Source organism: Schistocerca serialis, chromosome 3 (assembly GCF_023864345.2).
Source record: "Schistocerca serialis cubense isolate TAMUIC-IGC-003099 chromosome 3, iqSchSeri2.2, whole genome shotgun sequence".
In the NCBI taxonomy this organism is placed as follows: domain Eukaryota; kingdom Metazoa; phylum Arthropoda; class Insecta; order Orthoptera; family Acrididae; genus Schistocerca; species Schistocerca serialis.
Window position 1 is genome coordinate 771,254,780 of NC_064640.1, and position 17,155 is coordinate 771,271,934.

Here is a 17,155-nt window from a genome sequence, read left to right on the forward strand (position 1 = left end):
CTATGTTTTCCTTCCCAACTTCTGTGATGGCCCTTTTTAGAGATGTCCATTCCTCTTCAACTGTACTGCCTACTGCGCTATTCCTTACTGCTGTATCTATAGCGTTAGAGAACTTCAAACGTATCTCGTCATTCCTTAGTACTTCCGTATCCCACTTCTTTGCGTATTGATTCTTCCTGACTAATGTCTTGAACTTCAGCCTACTCTTCATCACTACTATATTGTGATCTGAGTCTATATCTGCTCCTAGGTACGCATTACAATCCAGTATTGATTTCGGATTCTCTGTCTGACCATGATGTAATCTAATTGAAATCTTCCCGTATCTCCCGGCCTTTTCCAAGTATACCTCCTCCTCTTGTGATTCTTGAACAGGGTATTCGCTATTACTAGCTGAAACTTGTTACAGAACTCAATTAGTCATTCTCCTCTTTCATTCCTTGTCCCAAGCCCATATTCTCCTGTAACCTTTTCTTCTACTCCTTCCCCTACAACTGCATTCCAGTCGCCCATGACTATTAGATTTTCGTCCCCCTTTACATACTGCATTACCCTTTCAATATCCTCATACACTTTCTCTATCTGTTCATCTTCAGCTTGCGACGTCGGCATGTATACCTGAACTATCGTTGTCGGTGTTGGTCTGCTGTCGATTCTGATTAGAACAACCCGGTCACTGAACTGTTCACAGGAACACACCCTCTGCCCTACCTTCCTATTCATAACGAATCCTACACCTGTTATACCATTTTCTGCTGCTGTTGATATTACCCGATACTCATCTGACCAGAAATCCTTGTCTTCCTTCCACTTCACTTCACTGACCCCTACTATATCTAGATTGAGCCTTTGCATTTCCCTTTTCAGATTTTCTAGTTTCCCTACCACGTTCAAGCTTCTGACATTCCACGCCAAGACTCGTAGAACGTTATCCTTTCGCTGGTTATTCAATCTTTTTCTCATGGTAACCTCCCCCATGGCAGTCCCCTCCCGGAGATCCGAATGGGGGACTATTCCGGAGTCTTTTGCCAATGGAGAGATCATCATGATACTTCTTCAAATACAGGCCACATGTCCTGTGGATACACATTACGTGTCTTTAATGCAGTGGTTTCCATTGCCTTCTGCATCCTCATGTCGTTGATCATTGCTGATTCTTCCGCCTTTAGGGGCAATTTCCCACCCCTAGGAGAAGAGATTGCCCTGAACCTCTATCCGCTCCTCCGCCCTCTTTGACAAGGCCGTTGGCAGAATGAGGCTGACTTCTTATACCAGAAGTCTTCGGCCGCCAATGCTGATTATTTATCAAAATTTAGGCAGTGGCGGGGATCGAACCCGGGACCGAAGACGTTTTCGATGATGAGTCAAAGACGCTACCCGTAGACCACGGGTACGATAGGCTTAGAACTACTTAAACCTAACTAACCTAAGGACACCACACACATCCATGCCTGAGGCAGGATTTGAACCAGTGACCGTAGCAGCAGTGCGGTTCAGAACTGAAGCGCCTAGAACCGCTCGGCCACAGCGGTCGGCGAGAAAAAGGACATTTTGAGATATTTATTTCACCAAAAGGATATTTTTTCTTGCAATTACCACTCATAAATTGTCCCCACTGAAGAAAAATGTCTTATTTTTAGTCCCCTACAAAAAAGGGTATGGTTCTGGTAGTCTTCTTGAATTTTCAGCTGCTTAATGTCAGCAATTTGTAGTTCTACATAATGTCTCTCTGAAGGGTGGGCCAAATAAAAGTGGCCCGGAGAACAGAGTTCAATGGTTCTAATAAAGACAGCAGAGGAAAGAAAATACAGAACTAACCTGACTACAGAAGATGTTGAAAGTGACAACCATCTCTTGGCACTTTAAGCCCTTGTCAGGAAATTGCTGAAGGTGGATCAAAAAATCGCTGCAGTCTCATCCGAAATGTTCTGCTGCAGTTCTTGAAGACTATGAGGGTTGTTGTGATATGTCTTAGACTTGAGGGCTGCCCACACAAAGTAATCGCACACTGACAGATCAGGTGACCTGGGTCGCCAGCTAGGGCCACGACCGGACTGTAGGTCCAGGTGGTGTATTCGTCCGCAGGATCGAGGTGATATACCGGTCTCTTGCTACAGGTGTCGGGCTGATTTGGTAGGACTCTGAAACATTTTCTGGTGAACTGCAGCCACATTTTCTGGTGTGCGGGCACGTTATGAAATGTTTTCTGACTTGTTCGAAATAGATCCTGCCATATTACAACTAATAATGTCCTATTTTCTGGCTAAGAGTTGCATGGCACTCTTTGCTGGCGTTTGACACCATTAAACTTCTCAGCAAACAACTGAACACATCATTTCCACAACTTTATTGTCACTAACTTTTCACAACGAACACTTGCTCCTCCAGTCTGAGCACCATCGTCCCCTTTGCACTGGTCCACTCACACTGACACAACCCGCACTACGCTCTGAACTTGTGTGGACCACGTGGTGGACGTACGCGTGGTATGCGCGTCACGGACTGTGGTTATATGCTCACAGTCACGTCTAATCTTATCCACTCGTCCGGGACACTTTTATTTGCGGCACCCTGTATTCACTAGGCCTACACACTCAGGTTAGGAATGACCCTTCACTGGAAAAGTTGTATGGATGCGGTCATGCCTTCCTTTAGCATGAACCAAGAAATGACAAAAACGAAACACATTGTAGTTCTTGTTTTGTCCTGAGCAAAACTCGTAGAATACACTGAGTTTACGTACACTGTTGCGTATGATGTTGATGATACTACATCTACTCCGCAATCCACCATACGGTGCGTGGCGGAGGGTACCTCGTACCACAACTAGCATCTTCTCTCCCTGTTCCACTCCCAAAGAGAAATTGGGAAAAATGACTGCCTAGATGCCTCTGTACGAACCCTAATCTCTCTTACCTAAGCTTTGTGGTCTTTCTGCGAAATATAAGTTGGCGGCAGTAAAATTGTACTGCAGTCAGCCTCAAATACTGGTTCTCTAAATTTCCTCAGTAGCGATTCACGAAAAGAACGCCTCCTCTCTTCCAGAGACTCCTACCCGAGTTCCTGAAGCATTTCCGTAACACTCGCGTGATGATCAAACCTACCAGTAACAACTCTAGCAGCCCGTCTCTGAATTGCTTCTATGTCCTCCCTCAATCCAACCTGATAGGGATCCCAAACGCTCGAGCAGTACTCAAGAATAGGTCGTATTAGTGTTTTACAAGCGGTCTCCTTTACAGATGAACCACATCTTCCCAAAATTCTGCCAATGAACCGAAGACGACTATCCGCCTTCCCCACAACTGCCATTACATGATTGTCCCACTTCATATCGCTCTGCAATGTTACGCCCAAATATTTAATCGACGCGACTGTGTCACGCGCCACACTACTAATGGAGTATTCAAACATTACGGGATTCTTTTTCCTATTCATCTGCATTAATTTACATTTATCTATATTTAGAGTTAGCTGCCATTCTTTACACCAATCACAAATCCTGTCCAAGTCATCTTGTATCCACCCTATCCACAAGATCATTTATGTAGATGGATAACAACAGCGGACCTACCACACTTCCCTGGGGCACTCCAGATGATACCCTCACCTCCGATGAACATTCACCATCGAGGACAACATACTGGGTTCTATTACTTAAGAAGTCTTCGAGCCACTCACATATTTGGAAACCAATCCCATACGCTCATACCTTAGTTAGGAGTCTGCAGTGGGGCACCGAGTCAAACGCTTTCAGGAAGTCAAGGAATATGGCATCCGTCTGATACCCTTCATCCATGGTTCGCAAGATATCATGTGATGATGTTTGGTTTGTGGGGCGCTCAACGGCGCGGTCATCAGCACCCGTACAAAGTCCCAGTTTTTACGCAGTAAAACGTTTTCACACTCCAACCTAGCCCCTGTCACGAATGATGACAATGATGATGAAGTAATGAGGACAACACAAACACGCTATCTCCTGTCAGAGAAAATCTCCAACCTGACCGTGAATCGAAACCGGGACCCCGTGACCCAGAGGCAACACTAGCCACTTCTTTTTTCTCATTTTGTTCGGTATTGCTCGTTGTGTTTGGTCTGGGCGAACGTCACATGACTTCCATTCAATTGATCGTTGATTCCTTTACTCAGCAGGCTGTTGTGGCGGAGCGGTTCTAGGCGATTCAGTCCGGAACCCCGCTGCTGCTGCAGTCGCAGGTTCGAATCCTGCCTCGGGCATGGATGTGCGTGATATCCTTAGGTTAGTTAGGTTTAAGTAGTTCTAAGTCTAGGGGACTGATGACCTCAGATGTTAAGTTCCATAGTGCTCAGAGTCATTTGAACCAAATAGGACTAACTTTTTTTTTGTGGTAGGGGCCCACCGGCTCTCGGCCGAACACGCTGAGCTACCGTGCCGGCGACTAGACCACGAGATGCTGACCTGCTGGGTATGACTTCAGTACTGTACAGTAATACCATATTGGATGACAAACGTCATCTAAACCTTTGTTTGAAATGGTTTGGTCGTAGGTACGGAGCACGGACTTCGCGTCAATAAGTTGAGAGAGTACGCCAGCGTGTATGGGCGTGTTCTTGCGCTTCGCTCCGAGCGAGCATAAAATGAAGAAGTTTCTAAAAACATCTGCGCAGCACTCCATGACTGGTGCAAGTGGCAGTGGCAGAAGCGAATCAAACTCGAAAAAAAAAGCAGTATGACGATAGTTATTTGAAGCATGGCATTACTACCGTGCATAATAAACCTCAGCGTGTAATTTGCGCTGAAGTGTTGTCACTTGAGAATATGAAACCATCAAAGCCCATGCGTCACCTCTCAACTAAACATTCCAAGGAACCGGATAAACCGGTGGATTTCTTCAAAGTAAACTGAAAACCCTTAACCAGCATCATACTGGCAATAAAACAGTACTGTTATTTGGTGATTAAAATAATATTATGTTACTGATCGAACAGTCCACATGTGTGCTGCCGGCCGTAGTGTCCATGGACTATTCGATCAACAAATACGCCGCAGAAACTGAAGAGTCACAATATAATGTTATTGATTATTTATTTGTATTTTCCTGATTTAACGATATTTTTTGTCTGATTTTAGGTATCCAGTGTCAACGAGAAAGCGTTGTTAGCTAGCTACCGAGTCGCTAAGGCAGAGAAGCCGCATACAGACACCGAGAATCTTATTTTTCCAGCAGCTCTGGATATGGTTGAAATTATGTTAGGTACGCAGGAGGCAAACTGGCTAAAAAGCACATAACTTTCTGATAATACAGTTAAACGCAGGATAAACGATATGGTCCGTGACATTCGAGAACATTTAGTCGAAAAATTAAAGAAGAACCCAGATTTTACTTTGCAGTTTAATGATTTATTGCTGTTTCACATTTGAGCTATTTATGGTGTTTGTGGGCTTTGAAGCATGTGAAAGCATCATGGAAGGTATTTTGTTTTGCAAAGCACTTCTTGCGATCACTAATGACCAGTGCTTGTACAACATGATTTTAGAAAGCACGCGCAGCTACGAGATTGATTGGACGAAATGTATCGCCATTTGTAGTGGTGGTTCTAAAGCTATGACTGGCAATAAAATTAAAATAAAAAATGCCATAAAATTCATGGACAAACTGCTTTCCTCATCGACAACGTCTGAGCGCCACAGTTTTACGTTCTGCTTAAAGAGGTGATCAAAGATATAAACTCTACGAAAGGTAAAGCGTTGCTAACTCGACTGTTTAGCATCATTTGTAAAGACAATGGTTCGCTCCATCAAAATCTCCTTTATTACACAGAGGTCAGGTGGCTTTCAAAAGCAAAGATATACAGAAGAGTTCTGGAAGTAAAAGCTAAATTGTTAGCGTTCATACAATATTCTAACTCGTGGTATACGATTTATTTTAGCGACCCTGTTTGGCTATTAAAATTAGCATTTCTCGCTGATCTTTTTAACGACCAAATATTTTAAACAAGATCCTCCAAGGGAGAGAAGAAAACTTTATAACGGCCACGAATAAAATCAAAGGAGTCCTCGCAAAATCTCGTTAATGGTGAACGTCTTTAAAAAAGATGATGTTTGAGTCTTTCCTTTATATTCGGAAGACTGTCAAAGAAATTGCAGTGGACCCATCGATCGTGTTAAGTTCTCACATTCCTTGCATAATGAAGAGGTTGTATAATTGCGAAGAGAAACTACTAAGCTGCTTTTTAGAACTGAACTCTGAAGCTGACAACGGGTATAGATGGATACTAAATCCTGTTTTAGATATGTCAGTACAACGGGCCGATTTGAGCACAAGGATGAAAAAAACACTTACAGATGTTCTTGCTGATGGCACGCGTAAAATTCAATTTAATTTGCTAAAGAGTGACGTCTTTTGGATGAAGAGAAAAGAAGAATATCCATAGCTGGCAAGAGAAGCTTTGAACTTATTAGTTCCGTTCACCACTTCCTACCTATGTGAATTAGCGTTCTCTTCAGAGGTGAGCTTCAAAACTAAGAAAAGAAACAGGCTTTAATTAGAAAATGATTTGATTGTTTCTATCTCAAAAATAGAACCACGATTTTACAAATTATTAATAAATAAACAGGCACAGCTTTCTCATTGGAAGTATTGTATTTTTATTGTAGCGTAGGACCTACAACCCTCGCTTACTTTTAGCTGGCTAAGTGGCATCTGTGACAGATATAGCTCTTGTCACACTGTGAATAAAAACTGTTAAAACAATAAAATCTTGATCGGTGTCAAACATGATTTCAAACAAAGCACATGAAAGATATTAATCATTAATCATCAGATTGAAATTGTGCCAATGAATTTGCCTATAATCGCTGAATCGTACCGTTATTGTTATTAGCTTTACTCTTGATGGTGGTGTTTTTGATCTGTGGAAAAAAATAACAATGACATAACAGAAAAGTATAAGAATAAATAGCGTAACATATACATCAGTATTATTATTACGATGAACGAAATACAGTGAAATCTAGCTTATCCAGCCCCTTCAGTTGAGAGTTATTCATGTAGCGAGCAATAAACAATGTAGTTTTGTAGAAGGTTGAATCCGTTACCAACAGTGTTTCGCATACGAAGTCTATTCAATGTCATTTTTTAAGCACTTGAGAAACCACCTTCTGAGACAGACATAGCTCTTCAGCTATTATAGTTGGGCAATAAGTCGTTAACCAACACGAATTCAATGAAGCCGCTCATAACCTACATGCAAAGAGACGTTTCATTCAGCTAGCCGTCTTCTGTGTTTAGCATTTATTTTGTAGAGTAGACAAAAAATAAATTCAGACAACCTCCTTGTAAAAACAGCATGTACAGTATTATGCATTATATTACTATTTCATAAACTGCTTTAGTATTTTTTCCGAAATAGAACGCTTTAGCCTATTTTTACGTGTATTCCTACAGAGAAATACGTTTCACATAACGAGCGTTTCACATTACTGGCAAGACTCAGACGCGAATTATGCTCGTTAAGCCAGGTCCTACTGTGTAGCCGCAATGTAAAGAAGAAGACCTTCTTTCGAAATCCTTTAAGGTGCTTCTTGAATCAAGACTATGTAGTCAACAATCTCTGCCTGAAGATAGTTTTCAGGTTCTGAGTTTATTCATTATTTAGAGGTATTTTCTACAAAACATTCTATGTTCAGTTCAATTCAGAATCAATGTAAAACAGGGAATTAAGTAATTTTAATAAAAAATAAATTTTACTTTTCTGAGGCATGTTCTTCTGTTACGGAATCCCTAGACATGCACTGGGTTGGTTGTTTCGTTTACAAAGGTTACCCAGAAAGTAATGCACCACATTTTTTCTTCAACAGTTCTGCAGTGAACATAATCAGAATTACACACAAGATAGAATAGTGTTTTATCTACACACCTTATTTTTACACGTAATCTGTATCCCGTTTTATGACCTTCCTCCAGCGCGAAACGAAGGTGTGTATGCCCTGTCAGTACCAATCTTTGTCCTGGTGGCGGAGCGAGTGCTGCACTGTATGAAACACCTCATCATCATCCTCAACATGTCTTCCACGAATTGCATTCTTTGATGGCCCAAACAAGTGGAAGTCCAGGACGGCTAGGTCAGGGCTGTCAGGTGTGACAGCCGTATACGGTCTTCCCCAACCGCAGCAAATCGTGGAGTTCCACCAAACCGCCTTCTCATCACCTCGCCCTCCGTGCCCAGCGACTAACCGTACTTCTCTCGACAGCAGATGCTTCATAGACTTTGCACAAGCGTTTGTGAACATTCCCTACAGTTTCTTTCTGTGCAGTGAGAAATTCAATGACGACACGTTGCTTGTAACGTACATCACCTACAGACGCCATTTTGAAACTGTTCTGCATCTACGCTATCTGTCAAAAGTGACGGAAACTCATGAGACTTCATATAATACATACGTAACGTTTCGCATTCATAGCATTGTTTTCGGCTGAGAAAAAAATGCGGTGCATTACTTTCTAGGCAACTCTCGCACTTCATCCAGTTTCGAAAGAAGGCAACGTTACTTTTTAATTAATTGAGAGAATATTTGATATATTTTAGTACAAATAATTTAACTAGTTTTTTATAAGATCTTATCAACTCTTTTATATAGCGCTGTGGTGTCACCGCCAGACACCACACTTGCTAGGTGGTAGCTTAAATCGGCCGCGGTCCATTTAGTACATGTCGGACCCGCGTGTCGCCACTGTGTGATCGCAGACCGAGCGCCACCACAAAGCAGGTCTCGAGATACGGAATAGCACTCGCCCCAGTTGTACGACGACATTGCTAGCGACTACACTGACGAAGCCTTTCTCTCATTTGCCGAGAGACAGTTAGAATAGCCTTCAGCTGAGTCAATGGCTACGACCTAACAAGGCGCCATTAGCCTTACATAGTTTGATAGTTATCGTATGAAATGTCTCATCAAGAATGCTGTATTGACAACAAGGAATAAAGTTAAGTATTCGAGGAGCTGCATACTTTTCTTATTAGAATTCACTACTTATCCTGTTCCAGAATTCACGCCCGTCTGCGTTAGATAGCGTGCATTTCGGCCTCCTCTATCTACAAGGTGTTGGCACAATTGCCAACACATCAAGCACTATTAAAATAACAGTGATTCACTTCACGGCAATTACAACAGACAACACGAAAGCCGCGCGGTCTGAGACCCCTTGCCACGGTCCACGCGACTCCCTACGTCGGAGGTTCGGGTCCTTCCTTGGGCATGGGTGTGTGTTGTCCTTACCATAAGTTAGTTTAAGTTAGATTAAGTAGTGTGAAAGCCTAAGGACCGATGACGTTAGCGGTTTGTTCCCACAAGTTCTTACCACAAATTTCCAAATTTCAACACAAAATAAATGAGAAATGAACCTGTCAACATGGAATGACGATTTTGTGGGAATCCCGCTCAAGCTACACAGCTACGAAAAAAGAAAAGAAACATAAACATGCAGTGTACCGATTACAGTCTGAGGTGAGCTCAAGCGTCCTAAATTCGCTCGGTACTTCTTGCCTTCTCTCACTGCTGTCAGTCCTAGCAAGCTATTGTTCGATTCCAAGCATGGTTACTAAAAAATGGTTCAAATGGCTCTGAGCACTATGGGACTGAACATCTAACGTCATCAGTCCCCTAGAACTTAGAACTAATTAAACTTAACTAACCTAAGGACATCACACACAGCCACGCCCGAGGCAAGATTCGAACCTGCGACCGTAGCAGTCGTGCGGTTCCAGACTGTAGCGCCTAGAACCGCTCGGCCACCCCGGCCGGCCATGGTTACTAAAATGCACGTGAGCTCTGTGTTGGTGCAGCCATTTTGTATCACATTTGAGAGTGAGCATATTTTAAATGCGCTTCTACGAATTGTTCTAGTTCCGTGTGATGTTTTTACCACAGAAGATTATTGGCACTGAAATTAAGTTGTCAGTACCGTACAAGACGTTGCCCCCACATCGTGTTCCCACCTGCAAATGGATGTGGTCTTTCACCTCTCCCCGCAAAACCTCTTAGAGGGAAACTTGTGAATAGAGTCTGTGCAGGACCTACGCCTAGCAAGACAGAAAGTGGACTGCCGGTGCGGTACACGGTGCCGTGGCTGGCCTGCTTCTGCGTTCGCAGTGTACGTCTCAAAGGCAGTAGTTCAAAAATGGTTCAAATGGCTCTGAGCACTATGGGACTCAACTGCTGAGGTCATTAGTCCCCTAGAACCTAGAATTAGTTAAACCTAACTAACCTAAGGACATCACAAACATCCATGCCCGAGGCAGGATTCGAACCTGCGACCGTAGCGGTCTTGCGGTTCCAGACTGCAGCGCCTTTAACCGCACGGCCACTTCGGCCGGCCAAAGGCAGTAGTGGCTGGCAGTACCAGCTGCAGTTGCTGATCCGCTGTAACACTGTGGAAACGGCCGAAACCTCATTAGCAACTAGCATGTGTAGCGCGGTATGATGGAGCTGCCTTTCATCGCTGCGGCCATATAGCAGTCAAATGCGCCAGGAGGTGCACACAGCCGCTGAGGTCTGTGGCGACTCTGTATACTGAGACAACTCTGCGCCGGTCGGTAAGTTATCACTGCGTCAAAGCGGCACTCTATGTGACGGGCAACATACAGAAACGAGCATTTCGACGATGCGCCCTGGCCTTTGCGGTTCAATGCCGCAGGTCGCACAGGCAAGCAGCGTTCTGTCTGACCAGGACTTAGTGACCCTGCACCAGTAGGTGCACACATCCTCTGAGGTCTGGGGCGAATCTGTATACTGAGACAACTCGGCGCCGGCCGCTGCGGCAGGCAGGTTGCCACTGCGTCAAAGCCACTCTCTGTGTGACTGGCAACATACAGTAACGAGCATTTCAACGGTGCGCTCTGCGCTTTGCAGCTCCCACATACCGTACCGGAGCCCGCGTTCTGTCTGACAAGGACTTAATGACCCTCGCCGCGCAAGTCCCGTTCCGCAGATGTCGGAAGAAAGGAGAAGCACGGAGCAGTCATTCGCAATCCCATTAACTTTTATTATGCATGCAAACCTACAGGGTGGTCCATTTATCTGATGATCGCCTGTGAGGCGCAGTATAGGCCGGGCAGCGAGAGGTCCGTTGCCCGAGCATTCAGATGCCGTGTCGCCCGTGTACTGCTGCGGTACCTACATGACTACATTTAAAACATTAGAAAATAAATTTTGTACTCACCCATGTCACGCAAAGAGATGCTGGAACTGCCTGCCATTATTTTCCACGCATTTCTCACATCTACTCAAGAAATTATTAATCACATGATGTAATTCTCTCTGAGATATTGACTTAATTCATTCACGGATATTATCCTTGAGTTCCTCTACCGTGAGAGGATTTGTTGTGTGCACCCCACAAATAAAAATCGCACGCATTTAAATCAGCACTTCTAGCGGGACTGATATTGTTACTAATCACTCTTTCATCGAACACATCGTGAACTGAGTGCAAAGAAACATTGGCCGTATGAGTCCTTGCCGAATCCTGTTGGAAAAATGCGAAGCTTCGTTCTCTTTCACTCAGTTCATTAAAAAAGGTAGCAAAATGTTTTGTACATATCTTTCACGTGTGACTGTGTCATTAAGCCGGCCGCGGTGGTCTAGCGGTTCTAGGCGCTCAGTCCGGAACCGCGCGACTGCTACGGTCGCAGGTTCGAATCCTGTCTCGGGCATGGATGTGTGTGATGTCCTTAGGTTAGTTAGGTTTAAGTAGTTCTAAGTTCTAGGGGACTGATGACCACAGCAGTTAAGTCCCATAGTGCTCAGAGCCATTTGAATTTTGTGTCATTAAAAAAGGTGAGTCTATTAATCTGTCACTCTGTCACCACTAGCGGGGCGCCACACCCCTATTTTGTGATCATGAAGGAGTTCCTCACGAAACAAAACTGGTCTGTCTGCGCTCCAATGTCGACAGTTTTGAGAATCAACATACCTGTGTCAATGGAACCAAGCCTCGTCTGAAAACAGAATGAGGGAAGGATCCATTTCACGGTTATGCTCTTGTTTTAAAACCCATTCGCAAAAGTTAACCCTGTGCGCAGGATCATTAGGTCGAAGTTCTTGTACTACTGATACTTCATAGGAACTTAGCCAAAGCAGCTTAGCACTTCTTTTTACAGAGGTGCAGGATATTTGTGTTTGCTGCCACAGACGTCTAAGGGGTTTTTTATGGGAATTTTCGAGGGGATATGCAATGTCATCGAGAAAAGCTTCTGTGAGCTCTGTACGTCGTCGTTTACGCATCGTGTCTTGAACACTTCCTGTTTCACAAAATTTAGTCGCTAATTTGTGAACTGCATCACTAATCGAAACTCGGACACCTGGAAACTTCTGTTCAAACAATCTCCGAACATCACGTGCGGTCTCGGTACGCACACACGAGTCGTAAAGAAACACTCGTCGTGGAATAGAATAATTCGCTCTTGTCATTGTTTTCTCGCAAATTTCACTGTTACACTCGTGATGCTTATTTCCCTGCTCGAATGAAACTCGCCGTCAAGGCGTGTTTATCTGTTCGGCCTTCAGGCTGAAACCCACAAAAAAAAGGGGAGGGGGGTCATAGTGCTGTCTCGCCGGACCCATTCGACCGGCAGGCGCGGTTTCCGTGGTCAGCCTGCAATATCCCGAGCAGGCGGTCATCAGATAAATGGAACACCTTGTAGATTTTGGCTATAAATAGCCATCTTCTGAATATTTTCGTCACAATTCAACAGACTCGCGGCAGTTCACGTAACCACATCATGTCCGTACAGGTGTGTAGACAGAAGGACACTGACATTGTCCTTCTGCCTACACACCTGTAATGCACTAAATATGACTATTTAAAGCCGAAATCTAGATTTGCAAGCATAATAAAAACTAATGGGATTGCGACAGACTGCTTTGTGCCTCTCCTTCCTGACGGAATCAAAGGTGCTTAAGATGTTGGAAGAGTTAGACATCGTGTCACTTCTCACCTCTGCAAGTCTTTGCGCATTTGAAGTGTTCAGAATGTTTAAACTGAATTCATATTCATTGCTACAAATAAGTAACACATCTGAACCTGAGTGACTTTACATTGTGCATTCACAAAACCTTGTCACTTCCGTGTGATATTTCTACCATAGCTGATGCTCGTCGCGGAACATTGTGTTATAACCCATACTGCAACTCCTTCTTCCTGCAACGAGACACAGGTTGAAAAATACAACTGTAGAGAAATCTCTTCGTGACTCCTACCTATCTGTGAATCAATTTGAGAAACATCGGCTTGAAACTTATCGCACATGCTGCAGGTATCAATCCTTGTGTAGCCAAGACTTATGTTATATTTGGTCAAAAAAATTAAGCGATGTTGTTCATAGGATACTGAGTTGTCTGGGAATTTGTTTAAGCCCACCTGGAAAATTTTCTTGACATTAATGTCTTCAGATAAATTGAGTTTCTTACTGTTATGCTAGCTGAAATGTGCAGTGCGCCCATTGTGCCTTTGTATGAACTTTGGCTATTGTTTCACCCTAAAGTCTGTGTTGCCTATTACCATTTTCCACTGGTCTCAAGGTCTCCTTTATGTGCAGTGGATAGGGAACGTTCCAAAGTGGTGAGGTGTCGGTCCGTAATGACGTGGATTGACAGAAGAGCTGCGTGAGAAACTGGCATTTCAACTGACTTCCGATCCCTTCCTACCCTAACTTTATAAATGTAGGAGAAGTCACAATATTGTACTACATCAGAATTATTTCTTGGTTCCCCACGCATTATACGCTTCACAATGATCAGACCAGATAGATGTGCGTTATATTTATCATAAGATGCCATTTCATTAAACTGTTTAATCAATGCATCTCTTTCTGTGCTAGTTGTATTTACAAATATTTCAAGCGTGAATACTTACAGTCATCGCCGGTATTGTGACTCATATCTCGAATGCGTTTTGAAGCCTCTGAAACTCGTCCGCGAACCTTGCTCTTGTATGAACTGTTTCCATGTTTTGCAGTGGAGTTTTCATCACACCTACTGTTTAACATTGTGCAAATTTTCGAACACTGTCTCAATACAGAGCAACTGCATAACTTAAGAGTGCACTAACAATGTTATTCCAAACTTTTTTTAGAACAATGGAGAACCATAGATAATAATTAACGCGTGAAAGTGTGGACTCTATTCGCCCTTCCAAAGGAACAACGTAACTTTTATCATTCTTCCACAGTACACAATAACTCTGAGCCTGAATGACATGGACATCGGTAGTTTCTCCAAAGTTAGAGTTTCACAGTCTGAAAGTTCTTAATTTGTACTTGAAGATGACAGTGCAAGCTAACATTCGGTCTGAGCCAGACTTCAATCATTATTCCTGTGTATTCTTAGTATGGGAATAGAGCTCAGTATGGCTCAACAAATGGTAGACACACCTGTTGCCAGCATCACGGTAACATGTCAGCCAATTAATAATAACAAAAAACTGTTAGTACGATTTTATTTATATATTTGCTGGTTCTTTGTATTCTGTTCCCTGGATACTAAAATCGTCCCGCAATTCCACATGAAGTTGTGTATACGAGAATTACACGTATCTTAACACTAATTCCAAATTTATTAGTTTAAAGCGACTTTGTGGTGTTTAAGGAAAGTGACGTAATTGGAAAATGAGATACACACACACCAACAGACTAAGACAAAGGAAAATACATCACATGTTAAGGACAAGATTTTTACCTATTACCCTTCCGTACTATGGCACACACAACTCACATATCTATGTTCACCCAGAATCCAGAAGCACATGCTACTGCTCTGCTCATCTCTACTCCAATGCTGCACCACAAATTTTGTGAAATACGCTGAGGTGACGAAACTCACGGACTAGCGATACGCACAGGTACAGATGGTGGTAGTATCGCGTACACAAGGTATAAGAGGGCAGTGCATCGGTGGAGCTGTCATTTGTACCCAGGTGATTCATTTGAAAAGATTTGACGCGATTAAGGTCGCACGATGGGTATTAATGGACTCTGAACGCGGAATGGCAGCTGAAGCTAGACGCATGGGACATTCTATTTCGGAAATCTTCGGGGAATTCGATGTTTCGAGATCCATAGCGTCAAGAGTGTGCCGAGAATACCACATTTCAGGCACTATCTCTCATCACGGAGAACGCAGTGGCCAACAGCCTTCACATAACGACAGAGATCAGAGGCATTTGCGTAGAGTTGTCAGTGTTAACAGACTAGCAACAGTGCGTGAAATACGAGATGCATTCAAGTTCTAAGGCCTCCGATTTTTTTCCTCTGGACTGGAAAGAGATAGAAACATGCGCATTGTTTTAAAATGAGGCCACGTTCATTGTCAATACGTCCCAGAGATGGCAGCACAGTACGGCAGATGGAATTTTACCGCCAGCGGCGAGAATGAGAACTGTTTTAAATACTTAAAATGGCGACGTTTTCCTTACTTGAACAGCATGCAATCATTCGTTTTCTGAATTTGCGTGGTGCGAAACCAATTGAAATTCTTCGACAGTTGAAGGAGACATGTGGTGATGGAGTTATGGATGTGTCGAAAGTGCGTTCGTGGGTGCGACAGTTTAATGAAGGCAGAACATCGTGTGACAACAAATCGAAACAATCTTGAGCTCGCACAAGCCGGTCTGACGACATGATCGAGAAAGTGGAGAGAATTGTTTTGGGGGATCGCCGAATGACCGTTGAACAGATCGCCTCCAGAGTTGGCACTTCTGTGGGTTCTGTGCACATAATCCTGCATGACGACCTGAAAATGCGAAAAGTGTCATCCAGGTGGGTGCCACGAATGCTGACGGACGACCACATGGCTGCCCGTGTGGCATGTTGCCAAGCAATGTTGACGCGCAACGACAGCATGAATGGGACTTTCTTTTCGTCGGTTGTGACAATGGATGAGACGTGGATTCCATTTTTCAATCCAGAAACAAAGCGCCAGTCAGCTCAATGGAAGCACACAGATTCATCGCCACCAAAAAAATTTCGGGTAACCGCCAGTGCTGAAAAAATGATTGTGTCAATGTTCTGGGACAGCGAGGGCGTAATCCTTACCCATTGCGTTCCAAAGGGCACTACGGTAACAGGTGCATCCTACGAAAATATTTTGAAGAACAAATTCCTTCCTGCACTGCAACAAAAACGTCCGGGAAGGGCTGCGCGTGTGCTGTTTCAACAAGACAATGCACCCGCACATCGAGCTAACGTTACGCAACAGTTTCTTCGTGATAACAACTTTGAAGTGATTCCTCATGCTCCCTACTTACCTGACCTGGCTCCTAGTGACTTTTGGCTTTTTCCAACAATGAAAGGCACTCTCTGTGGCCGCACATTCACCAGCCGTGCTGCTATTGCCTCGGCGATTTTCCAGTGGTCAAAACAGACTCCTAAAGAAGCCTTCGCCGCTGCCATGGAATCATGGCGTCAGCGTTGTGAAAAATGTGTACGTCTGCAGGGCGATTACGTTGAGAAGTAACGCCAGTTTCATCGATTTCTGGTGAGTAGTTAATTAGAAAAAAAAAATCGGAGGCCTTAGAACTTGAATGCACCTCGTAACAACAGAAATCAATGTGGGACACACTACAAACGTATCCGCTAGGGAAGTGTGGTTAAATTGGGCGTTAGTGGGCTATGGCAGCAGACGAACGACGAGAGTATCTTTAATAAGAGCACGACTTGGCCTGTAGCACCTCTCCTGGGCTCATAGGTTGGACCATAGACCTCTGGAAAAGCATGGCCTGGCCAGATGAGTCCCGACTGCAGATGGCAAAAGCTGATGCTACGGTTCGACTGTGGTGCAGACCCCACGAAGCCATGGACCCAAGTTCTCAACAAAGCACTGTACAAGCTGTTGCTGGCTCCATAATGGTTACGATGTGTTTCCATGGAAATGACTACGTCCTGATTATGTTTGGCTACTTGGAGACCATTTGCAGCCATTCATGGACTTTATGTTTCCAAACAACGATAGGATTTTTACGGATGACAATGCGCCATGTCACCAGACCACGATTGTTCAAGACTGATTTGAAGATCATTCTGGGCAGTTCGAGCGAATGATTTGGCCACCCAGATCGCTCTACGTGAATCCCGTCGAAGATTTACAGAACATAATCGAGAGGTCAGTTGGTGCAAAAAGTCT